The sequence below is a fragment of the Lissotriton vulgaris genome, chromosome 6 (genome assembly GCF_964263255.1).
Source record: "Lissotriton vulgaris chromosome 6, aLisVul1.2, whole genome shotgun sequence".
Taxonomy (NCBI): domain Eukaryota; kingdom Metazoa; phylum Chordata; class Amphibia; order Caudata; family Salamandridae; genus Lissotriton; species Lissotriton vulgaris.
This window is the reverse complement of record NC_141694.1, coordinates 1875246543-1875253743: the sequence shown is the minus strand read 5'-3', so window position 1 is coordinate 1875253743 and position 7201 is coordinate 1875246543.

Here is a 7201-nt window from a genome sequence, read left to right as displayed (position 1 = left end):
TTATAACTGCCCAGTGACCGTGTTTTGAGGTTTGAATACCATGCACAGATTAACTGAAATTTTCTAGATTGAGACAAAAGTAGGTCCCTAGTAAAATAACTGGTGAAAATAGGGTGAATCTTCTATGTTTAGGTATCATTGGGGCATTGTTTTTGAGGACTGGTTTTAAGACATTTGGGTAGGTTTTATCTATTTTGTCTTTTTATCAATTGTTTTAGATTTGTCGCCGGGTGATACTTATTTATATTGGTTTTACATATGTCTTGCCTCTTTTTGTTGCACATTCCCGCTGAAATCCAAAAGTATTTGAAAATGCAATATGTGAACTTGCTTGCAGAAAATCTTTTCTATACCAGATTCTTTGTTTGCATTATTTAGGCACTAGTCAATTCAATTCTCAGTATTAAGGCACGAGTCACTTTAAAATCATAGTACTGTATGCACCTTGGCACTTGTATTCAATGGATTTTTAAATTGAATGAATCCCCATCCATGCAGTTTTTGTTATTACGCAGAATCAGGAATGGGGCAGGGTGCTTACGAGTTTGTCTATTAAATCTTATAACATGTAACCCTGTTCATGTTGGCAACTCATATAAAATTTCAGATGCATTACATTGGTGAGATAAAATTGGAATCTTGCAATGTCTACTATTGATATAAGAAAAAGTGACTGCGGAATTAGGTTTTTAAATTAATTTATTGGTTTATGTTTCAAAATTGTTATATGTTTAGGTGAGCACGTAGGTTTAAGGATTTACACATTGCTAGTTCATGAGAAAACATGTTTGAAAGCATTTATGCAGAAAAGGTTTGATTTAAAATGCAACTAAATTTAGAGAATATGCAAAATATTATGAATTATCAATTTTGTGAGCATTTAGGCTGTTATTCTACAAAATTCGTACATTGTACAACGTCTGAGTAGATAACTCAACATGTATTCGTACGGATATCAGTATGTTTTCTATGTTTACTGTTATGTGTGATGCACTTGCACTTTAAATTTGGGCTTGTCAGTACGCATGGTCAGGTGATCAATGCCGCTTGGACGGCCGAAACGCGTCTTGATTAATGCAGGAATAAAATAATACTTTGCACTAAAGTTGGTCTGCGCCCTTGATTTCCGCGTTTAAGCAGGAGGACATTGCGAGTTGTAGCTGATATTTTTATATATATATATATATATATATATATTCACTGAAAAAATCATAGGTTTCACACACGTTATAGTCAGAATTAGCATTTAAAAAAACATGCACATTTATTGAAAAAACCATAGGTTTCACACGTTATAGTTAGCTGAACATTTCTCTCATACAAAACCTTTGAAATTCCTCCGTTATAGTTAGCTCAGCCAACTATAACTTGCTGGCTCGCAATGCACTGCTGATGACGGCACATATTACATCATTCATGACATGGTCAGTGACATCACTCATGACATCACTGATAACATCTCAAATGACATCCCTGATGACATCACTGATGACTGATCCAGTAATTGGGATGGATCTACCATCTGTTGATAACTTTTAAACGCGCAAGAGCGCTGAAGGACACACTGACCAAAAGTCATTTATCACGACCGGTGTCAAAACCATTTGGTGACCCCCCCCAGTGGGTTTGTACCCAAGTGGTAGGTGCAAAGCCTGCAAGAATAGTAGGAAGATCACAACATACAAAGTGGGGGATAACATGAGGATGATTAAAAAGTTCCTGATTTGTACAACACCTTATACTGTATATTGTTTAATCTGCCCTTGCGGATTAAGGTATATGGGGAGTACCATCCACCAGACCAAAATTCGCATACTGTAACATCTAAGGGCCATCAATAAAGGAGATGTAAACTATCCAGTAGCCAGGCACTTTCAGAAATATCATGCAAGTAATAATGATTTAATGTCCTATTTTGCACTAGATCATGTGCCCATGAGCGTAAGAGGAGACAGATTGATGAGATTACGCAGATTAGAATCCAGGTACATTATAGATGTTTGTACCAAGGCGCCGGAAGGTTTGAATAGTCATGAGGAACTAACAGTACACTTGGGATAAAGGGCTCTTTTTCCCAACAATGTGACAGATTCGAAAGTAGCCATTTAACAGAAATTTATAGGCTTATCATTTTTCTGATACAGGTTGTACTCGATATTAGAAACTTAAGGTAGAGGTTTGTCTTAAACTAACATTGCACTTTATTAGCTGAGATGTATTGTGAATATGTTTATGTGGAAAACTAAAATGAACTGTAAAGGAAATCCAAAAAGAAAAAATGGAATTAATATAATGATGTTTAATTGGTAATGGGGAATAACACGTTTATTATTTAATTTTCAGTAAGGACAAAGCAAAGGTAAGCCCATATAGGGCCTTATAAACAAGAGAATGTGTTGGAGTTAGCCCATAAGGGGGAGATTAAGTAATGGACTCGTAAAATGTATTGAGACACAAGTGCGAGTATGATTGATTATATGAAGAACAAAATCTAATAGTTCTGTTAAGTAATAGTAATAGGCATTATTACAAAATGGTGCTTACATTTGCACTTGGTGATACACTGTTGCAATTTTCCTTTGTTGAAGTTTATTATTTGGAAAGTGATCACGAGGTAATTGAGATAAATAATGGCCGCGGTTGGCGCTCCCTCGTACCACAGAGGAAGGCGTATGCCGATATGCGTTTGAAAGTCTAAATAGTATCTTTGACTTTCCCCCGCGAGTGCTGTGTCTCTTTTGGAATGAAGAAGTAGGCAAGGAGCACTATATATTGCGGTCGCACCCCCCGCAGACAGCACCCGTGTACGAGTGCGTCAGTAGGGTGCCATAAAAGCGACACATATATATATATATATATATATATATATATATATATATATATATATATATATATATATATATATATATATATATAATTTTTTTTCAATGAAAAAACCATAGGTTTCAGGGACCTTATACATAGAAATTAGCATTTAAAAAACCTTATAAATTCAATGAAAAAATCATAGGTTTCAGAGACTTTATAGTTAGAAATGAGCATTTAACACACCTTTGAAATTCAGTGCAAAAAACATAGGTGTCATAATGAAGATGAACACCGAGGCAAGGTAAGTTCAAAGTCTTTATTCTGTCATCCACTCTCCGAACTAGCAGGCAGTTCAACATTCCATGGTGAACTCTCGGGAGGAACGTTCCAAGAGGGAGGAAGGGGCAGGGGAGAGTGGAAGGTACCGACCGGGAAAAAGAGAAAGAAAGCAACAGAGAGAAAGGTGCCAGGGAGGGGGAAAGAAGGAGATTACAACAATAGGTTTCAGGGATGTTATAGTTAGAAATTAGCATTTAAAAAACCTTAGAAATTCACTGAAAAAAACACAGGTTTCAGGGACGTTATAGTTAGTTGGACATTTCACTTGTACAAATTCATCCATTATATTTACTTGACAAACTTTAACTTGCGCCCCCGCAATGCACTGCTGATGACATCACATATTACATCACTCATGACATGGTCAGTGACATCACTGATGTCATCTCAAATGACATCACTGATGACATCATCCACATGATAATCTGATGCACCTCCTCACACCTTAAAATAACCTTTGATGTACCCACTCTAAAATACAGACTACCATTTTTGAAACCATACACACACCAATACCAGTTACTACATACCTGCCCACTGATTCATAGGTCTACACACACATCCACTCATTCACCCATACACTCACTCACACATGCAGTCACTCATCAATACAGCACTATCAATTGCACTCATATACCTATACAGATACTCACACACTGCCACTCATCCATAGAGTTACTTATGTAAAGAATCATCTATGCATTCGCTCACCTATACAGTTATACACACACCACCTCACTTATTCATACAGATACTAACACATACTTACTCTCTTATACAATGATTCATAGAAGCACACACTCATCCATAAAGCCACTCTTACAATCACTCACTCTCATATATAGTCATTTATATACTCCAACTTTCACATACACTGCCTTTTACATATGTAGTTACTCGGACATGTACCACTGAGACATCCATTCACTCACCAACACACTCATACACACACTCCCCACCCATCCACACAGACACTCGGGCACCCATATAGATACTAAGATAACCAATCAATAACTCGTATAGATGCTCATGTAGCTACTCACCAACCCATGCAGCCACGTACACACCATCTGACAGACTGATACAGATATTCACATATTTTAGTCACTAAACCATGCATTCAGTAAGAGACGTTTAATCACTCACTTATACAGTTGGTCCTACTAATTAATCCATTCAGGCACTTTTACACCCAGTCATTCTCCAATACATCTTGACATATATATATATATATATATATATATATATATATATATATATATATATATATATATATATATATATATATATATATTCAATGAAAAAACCATTGGTTTTAGGCCATATATAGTTAGGGATTTGCATTTACAAAACCTTATTTTACTCGCATAAAACCATATATCGCGCACCCGCAATCCACTGCTGATGATGTCACATATTACATCATTCATGACATGGTCAGTGACATCACTCCATGGATGAGTGACAGTCTGTGAGTGTCTGTTTTCACTGAGTGTATCTAAGGATATATCAGAGTCTGTAGAGGTTCATCGTATTAACACATGAATGATGTCATCTGTGATGTTGTCAGTGATGTCATTTGAGTTGTCATCAGTGATGTCATCAGTGATGTCATTTGAGATGTCATCAGTGATGTCATTTGAGTTGTCATCAGTGATGTCATCAGTGATGTCACTGACCATGTCATGAATGATGTAATATGTGACATCATCAGCAGTGGATTGCGGGTGCGCGATATATAGTTAGCGCATCTAACTATATATGGAATTTCAATGGTTTTATGCGAGTAAAATAAGGTTTTGTAAATGCAAATCCCTAACTATATATGGCCTAAAACCAATGGTTTTTTCATTGAATTTTCAAGGTTTTGTAAATGCAAATTCCTAACTATATATCCACTATAACCTATGGTTTTTTCAGTGAATTTCAATGGTTTTTTAATAGCAAATATGAAAAGCTTTAAAATGTCAAGTACGTGATAGATAAAAACATTTTCGTATTTATGCACGCTGATGTGCTTTGAACGCTGCACCCCCCCCCCCCTCCCCTCTTTTCTCTTAGTAGTACTCTCTCTTTGCAGATAGTGAACGGTAGTTAACGCAGACCTTTACCCCCGTTGTAATCCGTCGTGCCTGCTTGTCTCTCCATTTGATTGATTGTTATCCAAGCATTTACTGTTTTAGAATTGGTTCTCTTTGGATCATTCTCTATTTACAAACAAGCACAAAGTCGCAATACTCTGTTTAGTCTTTGCAGATAGTGAAAAATCGTGTAAAAAAATAAAAGTAATCGAGCAAAATCAGTAGGCCACTAATTGGATCTCTTTTTGACCTCGCTAAAATAGAATATATATATGTATGTATGTATGCATGTATGTATGTATGTATGTATGTATGTATGTATGCATGCATGCATGTATGTATGTATGTATGTATATATATATATATATATATATATATATATATATATATATATATATATATATATATATATATATATATATATATATATATATATATATATATATATATATATATATATATATATATATTACCTACTGGCAATAGCCAGTAGGTATATATAGTTAGGATTAATTCCCTATGGGATTTCTGAAAATTCTATGCCTAATAACTTTGGCGTTTGAGGACGGAATCGGCTGAAATTTTCAGGAAAATGGCACATTTTGTTTCTGAGCAGCCCCTGAAAATTTGGTGGAGTTTCGTCAAGGGGGGGCTGAGAAAAAAGGGGGGTCCCAAAACGCGTTTTTTCCATTCATTTTTCCATAGGGCGGTTGGACTCACTTTTAGCTCGAACGGCTGAATGGATTTGCACGAAACTTGGCAAAATTGTAGGGACTGTTAGCCCGATGTGCCTTTGCTAGGTCTCAATATATGTGCTCCAGTAGTTTTTGAGAAATTAACGTTCAAACCAAGATATATATCTGTAACAGCGCTCTGGGCAGCGATCCGGTCCGCTTACTTTTCGCGAAACGGAACTTTGCGCGCAGAAAGCTGATTGGCTCTCCGGTGTCTGTCAACATTCTAAACAGTCCGGAGCGGACGCCATCTTATCTCTCGGTAGGATCGAGAGAGAAGAGGTGAAAAACGAAGGGGGAATTTATTGAAAGGGTGCAAGGTATACCCCTCTTGACCCCCTAGGATTGTTGTTGGGGTTATTAAAGGGTCCCGTGGGGAAAATAAAAAAGAATGATTTTTCACGGTAGAAGCGTTTCCCGGGCCGCGAACTGGGCCGCAAACTGGTAGCGAAACGGGAATTCGCCATTTTGTGCTTCGTTTTAATTGTTTAGAGACAAAAATTATCGCCGCACATCGGCCACAATGCATGAATATCGTTGAAAAGTCAGCGATATTCATGCATTATCGAGCAAATGCTCTTAGCCATGTTATCCACCTTCCATTGGATAACAGAAAGCTGATTGGCTCTCCGGTGTCTGTCAACATTCTAAATAGTCCGGAGCGGCCGCCATCTTATCTCTCGGTAGGATCGAGAGAGAAGAAGAGGTGAAAAACGAAGGGGGAATTTATTGAAAGGGGGCAAGGTATACCCCTCTTGACCCCTAGGAATGTTGTTGGGGTTATTAAAGGGTCCCGTGGGGAAAATAAAAAAAAAATTATTTTTCACGGTAGAAGCGCTTCACGGGCCGCGAACTGGGCCGCAAACTGGTAGCGAAACGGGAATTCGCCATTTTGTGCTTCGTTTTAATTGTTTAGAGTCAAAAATTATCGCCGCACATCGGCCACAATGCATGAATATCGCTGAAAAGTCAGCGATATTCATGCATTATCCAGCAAATGCTCTTAGCCATGTTATCCACCTTCCATTGGATAACATGGCTAAAAACCGCTCTGTGCGTGGTTTTTTTTTTTTTTTTTTGCTGCGTGACGTTTGTTAACGTTCGATTCGATGGAAATCAGGAAGTGTTGAACACCATTTTGTCACTGCGAGTAAATATTTTGTTATAAATGAATCCTTATTGATAAACATTGTCTGCGCCATCTTGCGTTTTTGTCCAATGCCACAATTTTGTCGTGCA